The sequence below is a fragment of the Piliocolobus tephrosceles genome, chromosome 4 (assembly GCF_002776525.5).
Source record: "Piliocolobus tephrosceles isolate RC106 chromosome 4, ASM277652v3, whole genome shotgun sequence".
NCBI classification, from domain to species: domain Eukaryota; kingdom Metazoa; phylum Chordata; class Mammalia; order Primates; family Cercopithecidae; genus Piliocolobus; species Piliocolobus tephrosceles.
This window is the reverse complement of record NC_045437.1, coordinates 83,470,051-83,484,103: the sequence shown is the minus strand read 5'-3', so window position 1 is coordinate 83,484,103 and position 14,053 is coordinate 83,470,051. Positions and strand designations below refer to the sequence as shown.

The 14,053-nt window shown below is 36.7% G+C and overlaps 1 non-coding gene across 1 annotated transcript; it reads left to right on the top strand.

Annotated features, from left to right (window-relative positions):
* Nucleotides 1-8,780: 8,780 nt before the first annotated feature.
* LOC111544525 lies at nt 8,781-8,887 on the top strand. The gene has a single exon (XR_002732189.1). It is a non-coding gene; the product is annotated as a U6 spliceosomal RNA (small nuclear RNA).
* The last annotated feature ends 5,166 nt before the right edge of the window (nt 8,888-14,053 follow it).

Here is a 14,053-nt window from a genome sequence, read left to right as displayed (position 1 = left end):
AGACCCATTTTTTCCCATTTATGACCAAATTGTTGATGCCCTTATAGACTGTATGGCACCTTCTGAAGAAACTCTAAAGGTCCCTTAAAGTACTAATTAGAAATAAAAAAAGGGTTTATTATGCAGATGGGAATTTCAATTCTTTTTTATTGCGCCGTTATGTCTTTTAAGAGAATGTAGACAAAAGCTGGTACTACTAGATAGTGTCAAAGAGGAGAATCTTTCTTTTAGATCATGATTTAAGCTGTTATTTTGACAGGGTTAAAACATTCTTTACAACTGAGAAGAATGGGTAATTCAGGGGGCTTGTTCACTACAGATGAAAATCTGATCACCTTCTTGGTTAAAATGTGTCAATATTTCCCTTCCTTTAGAATAAAGTTTTAAATTCTTCACCTAGGTAAATATAAACAAATATATCGTCTTTGTCTTAGCCCATAACTTAAAGCATTTTTCAAAACTCTGCCCTTTGTATTTTTGTGGCCAGCCCATTCATTTGCAAACTGTATGTATTAGTCCACTCTCATGCTGCTTGTAAAGATATACCCGAGACTGGGTAATTTATAAAGGAAAGAGGTTTAATTGGCTCACAGTTTAGCATGGCTGGGAAGGCCTCAGGAAACTTACAATCCTGGCAGAAGGGGAAGCAAACATATCCATCTGGCTTCCTTGCTCCTTGAATACAGCCTATTGTTGGACTTCACCTTGAGACTGTGTAAGTCAATACTCCTTAATAAACTCCTTTCATATACACATCTATCCTATTAGTTCTGTCCCTCTAGAGAACCCTGACTGATGCACAACCTTTATCCCAATCTTTGCCCAATTGACTCATTGTTCTAGCCTCACTTAGTTTGTACCTATTTCAGGAAACATTTTCTGAACTACTTTCTCACAACCTGATCTGGGTTCAGCAGGCATTTCTTTATGGAGCTCCAACAGCACCTTGAGTTTAACTTAATTGTTGGGTTCAGCATGCATTACTGCTTGGAAAAGCAAGCTATGTTTTTCCTCTACTCTCACACCAACACAACAACAATCAACACACACTTCAAAATATGCGACCCCAAAATATGTGGTGATTTCTCCTCACCAGCAAGCAAGCAATTCTGCAGCAGACACCAGCTGGGTGTCTTCCAATTCAATTGACACTATCTACCTGGAGATAGAATTAGATTCCACAGGTTGAGCACTCAATTCCACAAAAGCTCCTCCTCGCTTCCCACCAGCTGCATGTCTAGGACTGCAGAACTTCTGACCAACTTACTTCAAGTTGGGGTTCTCACAACCCCTTCTTTGGGTTTGATTAGTTAGAGCAGCTCACAGAATTCAGGAAAACACATTTACTAGTTATTATAAAGGGTATTACAAAGGATACAGATGAAGAGATGCACTGGGTGAGGAATAGGGAAGAAGCACAGAGCATCTATGCCCTCCCTGAGTGTGCCACCCTCCAGGAACCTCTCTGTGTTCAGCTATCCAGAAGCTCCTGAACCCTGTCTTCTTGGGTTTCTTAGGGAGACTTCACTGGCCGGGCATGATTGAAGCATGGACAACCATGACGACATGTGATTGGACAAAAGGGTATGATCTAAACACAGTAAGTCCTGTCTGTTCAGATTATTTTAGGCCTTTCTGTGCAATATTCCTTCCTCTGGGGCATGAGTCAGGACCCTTTCTAGAATGACGTTCTTGTAACCCACAACCAGCTTCAAGTGCTGCCATGGGCAGGTAAAAGGAGAGCAGGAAAAGACCAGAGTGGAAGATTCAGTTTACTGTAACAAGAGGTTTGAGAGTTATGAGCCCAGAGCCATGGAAGAAAATATGTATATACCTATATTAGGGTATTATGTATTATCACTATAAATGTTCACTTACTAATTTAAACTTCATTTGAACTATTTAAAGGAACAGCTTGTATCCTAGTAGTTTTTATTTTTATAGTCTCTTCGTCTAACATGCAATATGACCTGTGCTCAATGAATACATATATGGCTGTGGAATTGAACAGAAATTTCAGTGGAAGTGTTGAAAATGCAGAGATAAAATTAAACCTGAGAAAAGACTGAGTAACATACAACACACTAGAGAAGGCACCCAGAAGCTCTGAAGAAGTTAATGAAAAAGTGGCTCAAATTAAATGTTTATGCACCAACACACAATATCTAGAAATTAAGAGGATTTACGCCATTAACATCAACAGACAAATGTGATTTAATTTACATTTTAAGGTTATCATCTTAATATGTGTTGTCTGCTGGGCCAAGGCATATGCATGTATTGGGACCATATATTTAAAATTTTTATTCCTTATAATACTAGACATATATGTACTTTCATATACATATATAAGTATTTTATGCTCATGCAGAGCAAAAATATATACATATATAGGTATATATTCTTGGAGTTCTATATCCAGTAGAGGCCACTTTTTAGCATTTTCATATTTGTTTTACAAAAACACTTTTCCTGTTATATATTGCTTTACATTTTCCCCCCAAATAATCTAGAGGTACATGCTAAGTATTCAAATAGAGATTTTCTTAACTATACAGTTACATATTGCTTAACAACAGGGATACCTTCTAAGAAATGCACTGTTAGGCATTTTCATCATTGTGTAATTATTACAGAGCTACTTACACAAATCTAGATGCTACAGCCTATTACACACCTAGGCTGTATGGTATAGCCTATTTCTTCTAGGCTAAAAAACTGTATACATCACTGTACTGAATACTTTGGGCAACCATAACACAATGGTAAGTATTTGTGTATTTAAACATAAAAAAATACTAAAAATACAGTATTATAATCTTATGAGACCATTGCCCTATATGTAGTCTATCATTGGCCAAAATATCGTTATGTGGTGCATAAGTGTATATCATAAACCTGTCTCTATGTCACAATGTCTACATGTATATAGCTAAAAATCTAAAGATTGAACCACCTGAACAAAAGCATTTATTTAATACAAAAGAGACAAGATGGGATATTCCTGTGGAATGATATTATAAATAACCCTGTCAGACTGTATGTGAATGAGTTTCTAAAATACAATGGAAAACAGGCACCAAGGCAAAATGTATTGGTAAAATGTTTATCTTCTGAAAGCACGTAACCTCAAATATTACCGTTTGAATTTGCTGTGGGCATGAGAATGGTCATCACGCAGAGCAGAGTTTTCAAACAGGCCTACAGAACAACCTACATCAGAAAATACAGTGAGCTTGCTAAAAATGCAACTTTCTGGCTCTACTCCAAACTTCCTGAAATCAGAATCTTTGAAGAAAACATAAAGCTGGCTTTTTGGGCATGCTCAGAAGGGCCCCATGCTGGGTTTAATGTCTTACTGTCACCGTCGTGTCCAATTCTTAAAGATTTTGATGTCACCATCAAAAATTCTTAATGCTTTTCAACATGGGGCTTTGCACTTTAATTTTGCACTATGCCCTGCTAATTGTATAGCTGGATCTGAGAAAGAGCACTGAGAAATGTACATTTTAAACAACCACTCCAGATAATTTCAATTCAGGCTTTCTGCAGACCACACTGTGATACACACTAAAAGCTGAAAATGATTGACTGAAGGTTAAAGAAGCAAAGAAATGTTACTCTTGGGTAGGCTTCTTATAAACCAGGAAGAGGGGACTATGAATGTGGAGGGAACAGAAACCATGGGAGACAGTGTAACCATGTCATCTTTGAGTTCATAAAAGCCAAGCAGTGAGAGTCAGAGAAAAGCAAAATGTTATACTGTTTTGAAAGAACATTTCCAAAGTTCTGAGAGAGAGGGAATTGTACCTTTGGTCAGAAGTTCTAAAGGGCATATGGTCAGGAAATAAAATCAGAGACTCCAAGTACTAATCCTCATATTATAAATGTAATGTGAGCTACTGACCAAATTTAGTAATCAGAAACTAAAGAGAAACTTTTCATGTCTCTACAAGGTAATGAGATCAGACCTTCAAGGTTGAGAAGATGTAAGAATACAAAAAATGGAGAGAATCTGAAGAAGTTTACAAAGACTTGAAACACTGGAAAACTCAAGACAAAACAAGGGCTTTTACATAAATAAAGCAGAATAGAGCTTTAAATGGAATCAAAATCCAATACTGAGAAACTTGCACAAGAATCTGATGAGATAAACAAACAAACAAACAAACCAAAAAACCTCAGAAATGAAGCCTTCCCTGACCCAAACTAAGCCCACAATCTTTCCACAAGAGAGAGTACTGAATACCAGCACTCATAGTGGGGATACACAGTTTTGATCACTATCCCATTCTAGGGTAACAGCAACAATACAGACACAGTACCAAATACAGAGTAGGTGCTTTACAAACGTTAATGAAATTGTAATTCTGTTTGTTCAAATATGAAAGTGCTACCTTAGGTTGCCTCAGATTAACAAAAAAAAAAAAAAGAAAATGCCTTGAGCTAGAGTATTCATAGTACCAAAAACATTCCAGGTGCTCCTCCAGTGAGCTCTCCTGGACGCACATTAACCTCATCCAGCTCACCTGAGTAATTTGTTTGAACACCTGCATATAAGATTTTTAGTTTCAGCTTCACTCGTTATTAACTGGTCTTAATCCCTATTAAGTAGACTTTCTTGGCTATGCTGCAGGTACATATGCTTGCTCCAAACAAACTGCACACCTCAGGAAAAGTCTACAATTTACTACAAAAAATACGTTAAGCAACAAAGCAGAGAGCGTAGATTTATTCGTATTCTGTTTTGCTCTTTTCCCCATCAAGGAAAATAATTTTCAAGCTGGCAAATCTAGAACAAACATCATTAGGAGGGAATTGAAGTACAAGATAGGTGCAGAGATAATAAGGGACTACTTTACAGCTTTAAATTAATTCAAGCCTTAGGGCCCAGATAAATTATATCCCAGGATATTTAAATGACTTGCAGATGTGATCAAGGCACTCCTGTTGTTAAACTCTAAGAAATCACAAAGTAAAAAGGAGGCCCCAAAAGTCTGGAGATGGGCAAACATTATTCCCATTTCTTAAAGGCGGCTGTGTGTGTGTGTGTGAGGGGTTGAAGCCATGGATTCTAGAAATTGTAAACTTAATGCTAACCCCTGACCAAATTCTTGAACAAAGGTTAAGTAGTCTGTGAGTAGCTCTCTTGAAGGCAAAGACGCTGTCTGTGTCGTTCAACACAGTATCCTCAGGGTCCTTAGCAGGGTGTGTCCTTAGCAGGCACTTAATAAATACTTATAGAATATTAACTGCTTAGCAGGGAAAGTTGTATTTGAAATGAATATGTATTCACTGAGAAGTAAACTTAAAGAAGTTGTTTGAGTCTTTGGGCTTCATTATTGATTGCACTGGGTAGGATCTGCAAGGTTATTCTCTAGAAATAATTATGATATAGCACCATCTTAAGTGACTAAGACTTACCTTTTGTTCACACTTCCTGTCCCTGTGGGTAGACTCTGTTCCGTGTCATCCTCACTCCAGAACTGAAGCTGACAGAGGAGCCAACGCGTTGCCAGTCTCTGAGGCAAAGAGAAAGACTAGACTCTATTTGGGGGAGGGCAGACCCACTTTTATTGCTTCCACCTGGAAATGAGGCCCGCACCACCACACACATTTGATTGATTAAGTAAATCACGTCGCCACGCCCACTTTCAAGGTGTGGGGAAGTACAAATCACCTTGTACTGAAGAGGAAAACCAGAAACACCTGGCTAAAAATGTCAATGAATATTACAGTTATACTGTCTGAAAAATGAAAATTATAGTAGCTATGTAGAGGTATGAGTTTTCTTTGATCATACTTTTGTTTTGTTTTGTTTTGTTTTGTTGAGAGGCAGTCTCGCTCTGTCGCCCAGGCTGGAGTGCAGGGGCCGGATCTCAGCTCACTGCAAGCTCCGCCTCCCGGTTTCACACCATTCTCCTGCCTCAGCCTCCCAAGTAGCTGGGACTACAGGCGCCCGCCACCTCGCCCGGCTAGTTTTTTGTATTTTTTTAGTAGAGACGGGGTTTCACTGTGTTAGCCAGGATGGTCTCCATGTCCTGACCTCGTGATCCGCCCGTCTTGGCCTCCCAAAATGCTGGGATTACAGGCTTGAGCCACTGCGCCCGGCCTGATCATACATTTTTACAAGAAATGTCATAACACTTTGTTTTTCTAAATTAATTTAAATCTATTGCTGAGGCCCACCGTACCCAGGGTGGTGACAGAAGCATTTATTCTTTAAGGTTGCACCAATATCCAAAGAGTTTTCAACCTGTCTTGAAAATAAAGAAAAGTTTTCTACTCTTTATTATATCATAGTCACAGCTGAAAAATAAATTGTATAATCCTATGTGAGCCATTAGAAGGTGGGCTTTTCTTGCTTTTTTTTTTTTTTTTTTGAGATGGAATCTCGCTCTGTCACCAGACTGGAGTGTAGTGGCTCTATCTCCGCTCACTGCAACCACAGCCTCCCAGGTTCAAGTGATTCTCCCGCCTCAGGTGCACATCATTACGACCAGCTAATTTTTGTATTTTTAGTAGAGATGGGGGTTTTCCCATGTTGGCTAGGCTGTTCTCGATCTCTTGACCTCAAGTGATCCACCTGCCTCGGCTTCCCAAAGTGCTGGGATTACAGGCATAAGCCAGCGCACCTGGCCTTTTCTTGCTATTTCTACACTTAGCTTGGGCAGTTTGTTTGGATGTAGCCTAACACCTTATCTGAAGGTAAAAGCTTTGGCCAATTGTCTAGTCTCCATGACTGCACATTTCAGCTGTCCCTTCTAAAGTCCTATCTTCTCCCTAGGTTGCTGCAGAGGAACATAATTCCCATCATCAGATACATACACACATTCTCCCATAGATATAAAGAATCTTTTATTCTCATGAGCTCTGTGTATTTCTGCCCACCTGCTTTGCATTTTCCACCACCTTCCAAAGATGAACCTCTCTCTCATATCACTCTGAAATAAACTGGGTTAATCCATTAACTGGACTTCTGTTTTCAAAAACAAAATGTTGGGGAAGAAGGTTGTGTTCAGACAACTTCTGCTTTAAGGCTTGTAACATCAATGACCCTGAAGCAAGACAGCATAAGACACTGGGTAAGTTATTGCTAAAAGGAAGAAATACACTGGAGTAAAATACAAGTTAGTGTCTCAACCAGTTGTCTTTAATAGTATCTGAAGGTAATATCTTTAATTTAATGATTAAATGAAAACAGAAGTAGAATCAAATACAGAAGCTGACAGAAAGTTTTTAAAAAAAGACAGTTTCTATTATAACTGTCAAATTATGTTTAATTAGCCATATTTCAATATTTAAAACAGTTACTCAGCTGGCTATTTGAAGGACAAGATAGTTTGTCTCTATTGACTGGAAAAATAAGCACTGAATTTGTAGTACAAAGAACACAGAATCTTACATCTGATTCTCCTCTTCCATTTTACAGATAAGCAATCACAAGATGTGAAAATTTTTCTGTAATTTTACATGGTTCCTTTTAATGCATTAATAATTGAATATTACTATTCAATTATTTCTTGTTTTATGCTTTTAATGTTATTTAAAAAAAACCAATGAGGATCTATTTATTTATGACATGGTGAACTCTCATCAGAAATTATTTCTAACAACTTATAAGTTAGAAACCGTATCGGGCCTTCTTCCGTTTTATCTAAGTTTGTATTTGGAAATCACCTAACCAGCAAAAATACCAAACAGTTTTATGTTACCCTTTAAGGGAAATAGTTTGTGTGGGGCAGTATCTAAAAGAAAGCTCATTCTCAGGCAGATCTGTTTTAGGAAGGACTATCTTGGAAGTCAGAAAACTGATTTTTCTAGTATCACCCATGCCTGTAAGCCCTTTCATAGGACTGTAGTTGGAACACCATGGTGCTATGTAATAAAATCTGGAGGACTTTCTCTAATGAGAACCCTGGGGTTTAAGTTATCTGAGTTTAGTTTGAGCAGACACCTCTGAAGTTATTATGGATTAAGTTGAGAGACCATTTAGCAACATGCAGTACTCCCAATCACTTAGAAAAACTTAACTATTGGAAAGATTCCATCCTGTTTTTTAAATGTTGTATACTTCTTAACTCAATAGAGAAACATGAAATCAAGATTGACTTCAATTTATTGTCAAACTGAAGGGTGACAAGCAATTTCAGCCTTAGCAGTCTGAGGAAAAAGAACAAGAATCTGTGAACCCCAAATCCTGACCAGAGCTTTCAGCTCTGCATTTCATATCCACTAACTGAAAGTTGCTGAAAATGTTAACAACTTATCAGGTAAAACAAGCACCATTAAATAGTGAGGAAAGCATTCATCTGATTCCTTTTTTACATGTTATTTTCTTTAAGTTAATTACAATATGGTTTTTTTTTTAGTCTGAGGGTTACTGTTGTTATTGATGTTAAACAGATTTTTCCCTCATATAAGTTTACCATTATTGTTTCCCAGATTTGAAAATACTTTACCTTAAGCTACTAATATAGAATCATTTCACTTTACCTTATGCTACTAATATAGAATCTTACTGTAAACCCAATTTCAGTATAGAATTCTGTAACTGTAGAATTAGAATAACAAATTACATATGTCGCAGCATTGCTGGAAAAATAAAAAGTTGGAATACATACCTGGGAATTACTTAAATAAATTATATCTATACTGTGCAATAGTAACTGTCTTAAAAATGACATGAGTATAAATACTAATTTGGAAGATGCTTATACATGTAAAAAGAAAACAGTATAGTAGGTATTATATGATCTCATATTATTAAGATATTTGCAGTGCTTACTTTGACAGTACATATGCTAAAATTAGAATGATATGGAGAAGATTAGCGTGGCACCTCTGCAATGATGACATGCAAGTTTGTGAAGCATACAATATTTTTAAAACACAATGAAGTACAAAGTGACACTCTGAAGCAACCACATAAACAAGTCTGCAAAATAACCAGCTAACATCATCATGACAGGATCAAATTCACATGTGATAATATTAACCTTAAATGTAAATGGGTTAAATGCCCCCAATTAAAAGACATAGACTGGCAAACTGGATAAAGAGCCAAGACTCATTGGTATGCTCTCTTCAAGAGACCCATCTAATGGGTCAAAGACACATGTAGGTTTAAAATTAAGGGATGGAGTACAACTTACCAAGCAAATGGAAAACAGAAAAAGCAGGGGTTGCAATCCTAGTTTCTGACAAAACAGACTTTAAACCAACAAAGATCAAAAAACACAAAGGAGGGCACTACATAATGGTGAAGTGTTTGATTCAACAAGAGGAGCTAACTATCCTGAATATATATGCACCCAATACAGGAGCACCAAGATTTACAAAGCAAATTCTTAGAGACCTACAAAGAGATTTAAAATCCCACACGATAATAGTGGGAGACTTTAACACCCCACTGTCAATATTAGACAGATCATCATGACAGAAAATTGACAAAGATATTCAGGACCTGACCTCAACTCTGGATCAAGTGGACCTGATAGATATCTACAGAACTCTACACCCCAAATCAACAGAATATACATTCTTCTCGTTGCCATACAGTACTAACTCAAAAATTGATCACACAGTTGGAAGTAAAACACTTCCCAGCAAATGCAAAAGAACTAAAATCATAACAAACAGTCTCTCAGACCACAGCACAAATTAAAATTCAAGTTTAAGAAATTCACTCAAAACCACACAACTACAAGGAAATTGATCAACCTACTCCTGAATGACTCCTGGGTAAATAATGAAATTAAGGCAGAAATCAAGAAGTTCTTTGAAACTAATTAGAACAAAGATAAAACGTACCAGCATCTCTGGGACGTAGCTAAAGCAGTGTTACAAGGGAAATCTATAGCACTAAATGCCCACATCAAAAAGCTAGAAAGATCTCAAGTTAACAATCTAACTTCACAACTAAAAGAACTAGAGAAACAAGAGCAAACAAACCTCAAAGCTAGCAGAAGATAAGAAATAATCAAGATCAGAGTAGAACTGGAGAATATAGAGATGCAAAAAAAACCTTCAAAAAATCAACAAATCCAGGAGGTGTTTTTTTTTTAAAAAAAATAATAAAATAGACAATACTAGCTAGACTAATAAAGAAGAAAAGAGAGAAGAATTAAATAGATACAATTAGAAATGATAAGAGGGCTATCACCATTGACCCCACAGAAATACAACCAACCATCGGAGATTACTATAAATAACTCTATACACATAGACTAGAAAATCTAAAAGAAATTGATAAATTCATGGATACATACACCCTCCCAAGACTGAACCAGGAAGAAGTAGAATTCCTGAATAAACCAATAACAAGTTCTGAAATTGATGCAGTAAGAAATGGCCTACCAACAAAAAAACAGAAAAGCCCGGGACCAGATGGATTTATAGGTGCATTCTACCAGAGGTACAAAGAGGAGCTGGTATCATTTCTTCTGAAATTATTCCAAACAATTGAGAAGGAGGGACTTCTCTCTAACTCATTTTATGAGGCCAGCATCATCCTGATACCAAAACCTGGAAGAGATACAACAACAACAAAAGAGAAAATTTCAGGCCAATATCGCTGATGAACGTCGATGCAAAATTCCGCAATAAAATACTGGCAAACCAAATCCAGCAGCACATGAAAAAGCTTATCCACCAGGATCAAGTTGGTTTAATCCCTGGGATACAAGGTTGGTTCAACATATGCAAATCAATAATGTGTTTCATGACACAAATGGAATTAAGACAAAAAATACCTGATTATCTCAATAGATGCAGAAAAGGGCTTCAATAAAATTCAGCAACCTTTGTATCATAATGAAAACTCTCAATAAACTAGGTATTAAAGGAACATACTTAAAAATAATAAGAGCCGTATATGACAAACACATAGTCTGGAAGCATTGCCCTTGAAAACTGGCACAAGACAAGGATGCCCTCTCACCACTTCTATTCAACATAGTATTGGAAGTTCTGGCTTGGCAATCAGCTTCCAGCTGAAAAAAATAAAAGGTATTCAAATAGAAAGAGAGGAAGTCAAATTATCTTTATTTGCAGATGACATGATCCTGTATCTAGAAAACTCCATTGTCTCAGCCAAAAAGCTTCTTAAACTGATAAGCAACTTTAGCAAAGTCTCAGGATACAAAATCAATGAGCAAAAATCACTAGCATTCCTAAGCATCAAAAACAGGCAAGCAGAGAGCCAAATCACAAACTTCCATTCACAATTGCCACAAAAAGAAGAAAATACCTAGAAATACAGCTAACAAGGGAAGTGAAGGACCTCTTTAAAGAGAACTACAAACCACTGTTCAAAAAAATTAGATCAGAAAGGACATAAACAAATGGAAAAACATTCCACGCTCATGGATAGGAAGAAACAATGTTGTAAAAATGGCCATACTGCCCAAAGTAATTTATAGATTCAGTGTTATTCCCATTAAACTGCCATTGACATTTTTCACAGAATTAGAGAAAACTGTTTAAAAATTCATATGGAACCAAAAAAGAGCCCAAATAGCCAAGACAATCCTAAGCAAAAAGAACAAACTTAGAGACATCACACTACCTGACTTAAAACTATAGTACAGGGCTACAGTAAACAAAACAGCATAGTACTGGTACAAAAACAGAAACATACACCAATGGAGCAAAGTAGAAAACTCAGAAATAAGACTGCATACCTACAACCCTCTGATCTTTAACATACTTGACCAAAACAAGCAATGAAGAAAGGATTCCCTATTTAATAAATGATACTGAGAGAACTGGCTAGCTATGTGCAGAAAATTGAAATGAGACCCCTTCCTTACACCTTACACAAAAATTAACTCCAGATGGATTAAATACTTAATTGTAAACCCCAAACTATAAAAACTATAGAAGAAAATCTAGGTAATACCATTCAAGACATAGGTATGGACAGAGATTTCATGACAAAAAGACCAAAAGCAATTGCAACAAAAGCAAACATTGACAAATGAGATCTAATTAAGCTAAACATGCTTCTGCACAGCAAAAGAAATTGTCAACAGAGTAAACAGACAATCTACAGAATGGGAGAAAATATTTGCAATCTATCCATCTGACAAATGTCTTATTTCCAGAGTCTATAAAAAATTAAATTTACACACAAAAAAAACAAACCCATTAAAAAGTGCGCAAAGGACATGAACAGACACTTCTCAAAAGAGGACATTCATGTACCCAAAAAACATGAAAAAAGTTCAACATCACTGATCATTAGTGAAATGTAAATTAAAACCACAGTGAGATACCATCTCACACCAGTCAGAATGGCAATTATTAAAAACTCCAGAAACACCAGGTGCGGTGGTTCACACCTGTAATCCCAGTATTTTGGGAGGCCGAGGTGGGTGGATCATGAGGTCAGGAGATAGAGACCACCCTGGCTAACACAGTGAAACCCCGTCTCTACTAAAAATATAAAAAATTAGCCAGGCTTGGTGGTGGGCACCTGTAGTCCCAGCTACTCGGGAGGCTGAGGCAGGAGAATGGCGTGAACCCGGGAGGTGGAGCTTGCAGTGAGCCGAGAACATGCCACTGCACTCCAGCCTGGGTGATAGAGCGAGACTCCATCTCAAAAAAAAAAAAAAAAAAAAAGTCCAGAAACAACAAATGCTGGTAAAGTTGGTGAGAGAAAGGAATGCTTTTACACTGTTGGTGGGAGTGTAAATTAGTTCAACCATTGTGGAAGACAATGTGGTGATTTCTCAAACATCTAGAAGCAGACATACAATTTAACCCAGCAATCCCATTAATGGGTATATACCTAAAGAAATATAAACTATTCTGTTATAAAGATACATGCATGCATATAACATGGAATGACCAAAATGCCCATCAATGATAGACTGGATAAAGAAAATGTGGTACATATACAACATGGAATATTATGCAGCCGTAAAGAGGAACAAGGTCATGTCCTTTGAGGGGAAATGGATGGAACTGGGAACTGTTATCCTCAACAAACTAATGCAGGAACAGAAAAACAAACACTACATGTTCTCATAAGTGGGAGCTGAACAATGAGAACTATGGTCACATTTGTTCTCATTTGTTCCCAGGGGGAACAACACATACTGGGCCTGTCAGGGACTGAGGGTGGAAGGAGGGAGAGCATCAGGAAAAATAGCTAATTAATGCTGGGTTTAATACCTAGGTGATGGGATGATCCATGCAGCAAACCACCATGGCACATATTTACCTACGCAGGAAACCTCCACATCCTGCACATGTATCCTTGAACTTAAAATAAAAGTTGAAGATAAAAAATAAGATATTTGTACATGAATATTTATTTTTAAATGCATAGATGATTTCTAGAAGGTTACACTGGAAATTGTTAAATTGTTAACAGTGGTTACTTCCTGAGAGTGAGTTTCTTCTCATTCTTTACCTTGCTTTATGGTTAAAATTTTAGATCAATATATATTTATTGCATAATAAAAATATTTTTGACATTATTCTTCTTGTGGTTTCCATAAGATATTAATATTGTTTAGAAATTCTGAATCAGGAAATATCCATCACAAGATATCCATAACATAATAAAAATAAATACGGAAATTGGAGTAAAAAGAAATTAGGGCAGAAAAATTAAAACTAAGGTTTTGTCCACAACAAATTCTGCTAAACAGTTTTTTCCAGTTGTTAGAGATGGACTGATAGTTGTTAAATGAGTTGTTTTCTTAAACAGTTTGCTCTAGTTGTTAGAGAAACTCTGTGCCTCCAAATGTCTGAAGGAAATGAGCAAATATGATCATTTTTGAGAATTATGTAATATTATCCTGGTGCTATGACCTAAGAGTACTTTCTACTACCTTTCCTCTTCAATAGGACATTGTTTTTCATGGTAATCATCATATTTCTTCATGGAAAGGAAACTGTCTATGTAAGAGAAGGGCAAATCAAAGAATCATTAGCTGATCCCAAATCAATGAAGTTTTTCTTTAGATGTGTCAGCCATAGAAAAATTTTTAAATAACCATTAAAAAAACTAATTTGCTTCTGAACATATTTTATCACATAA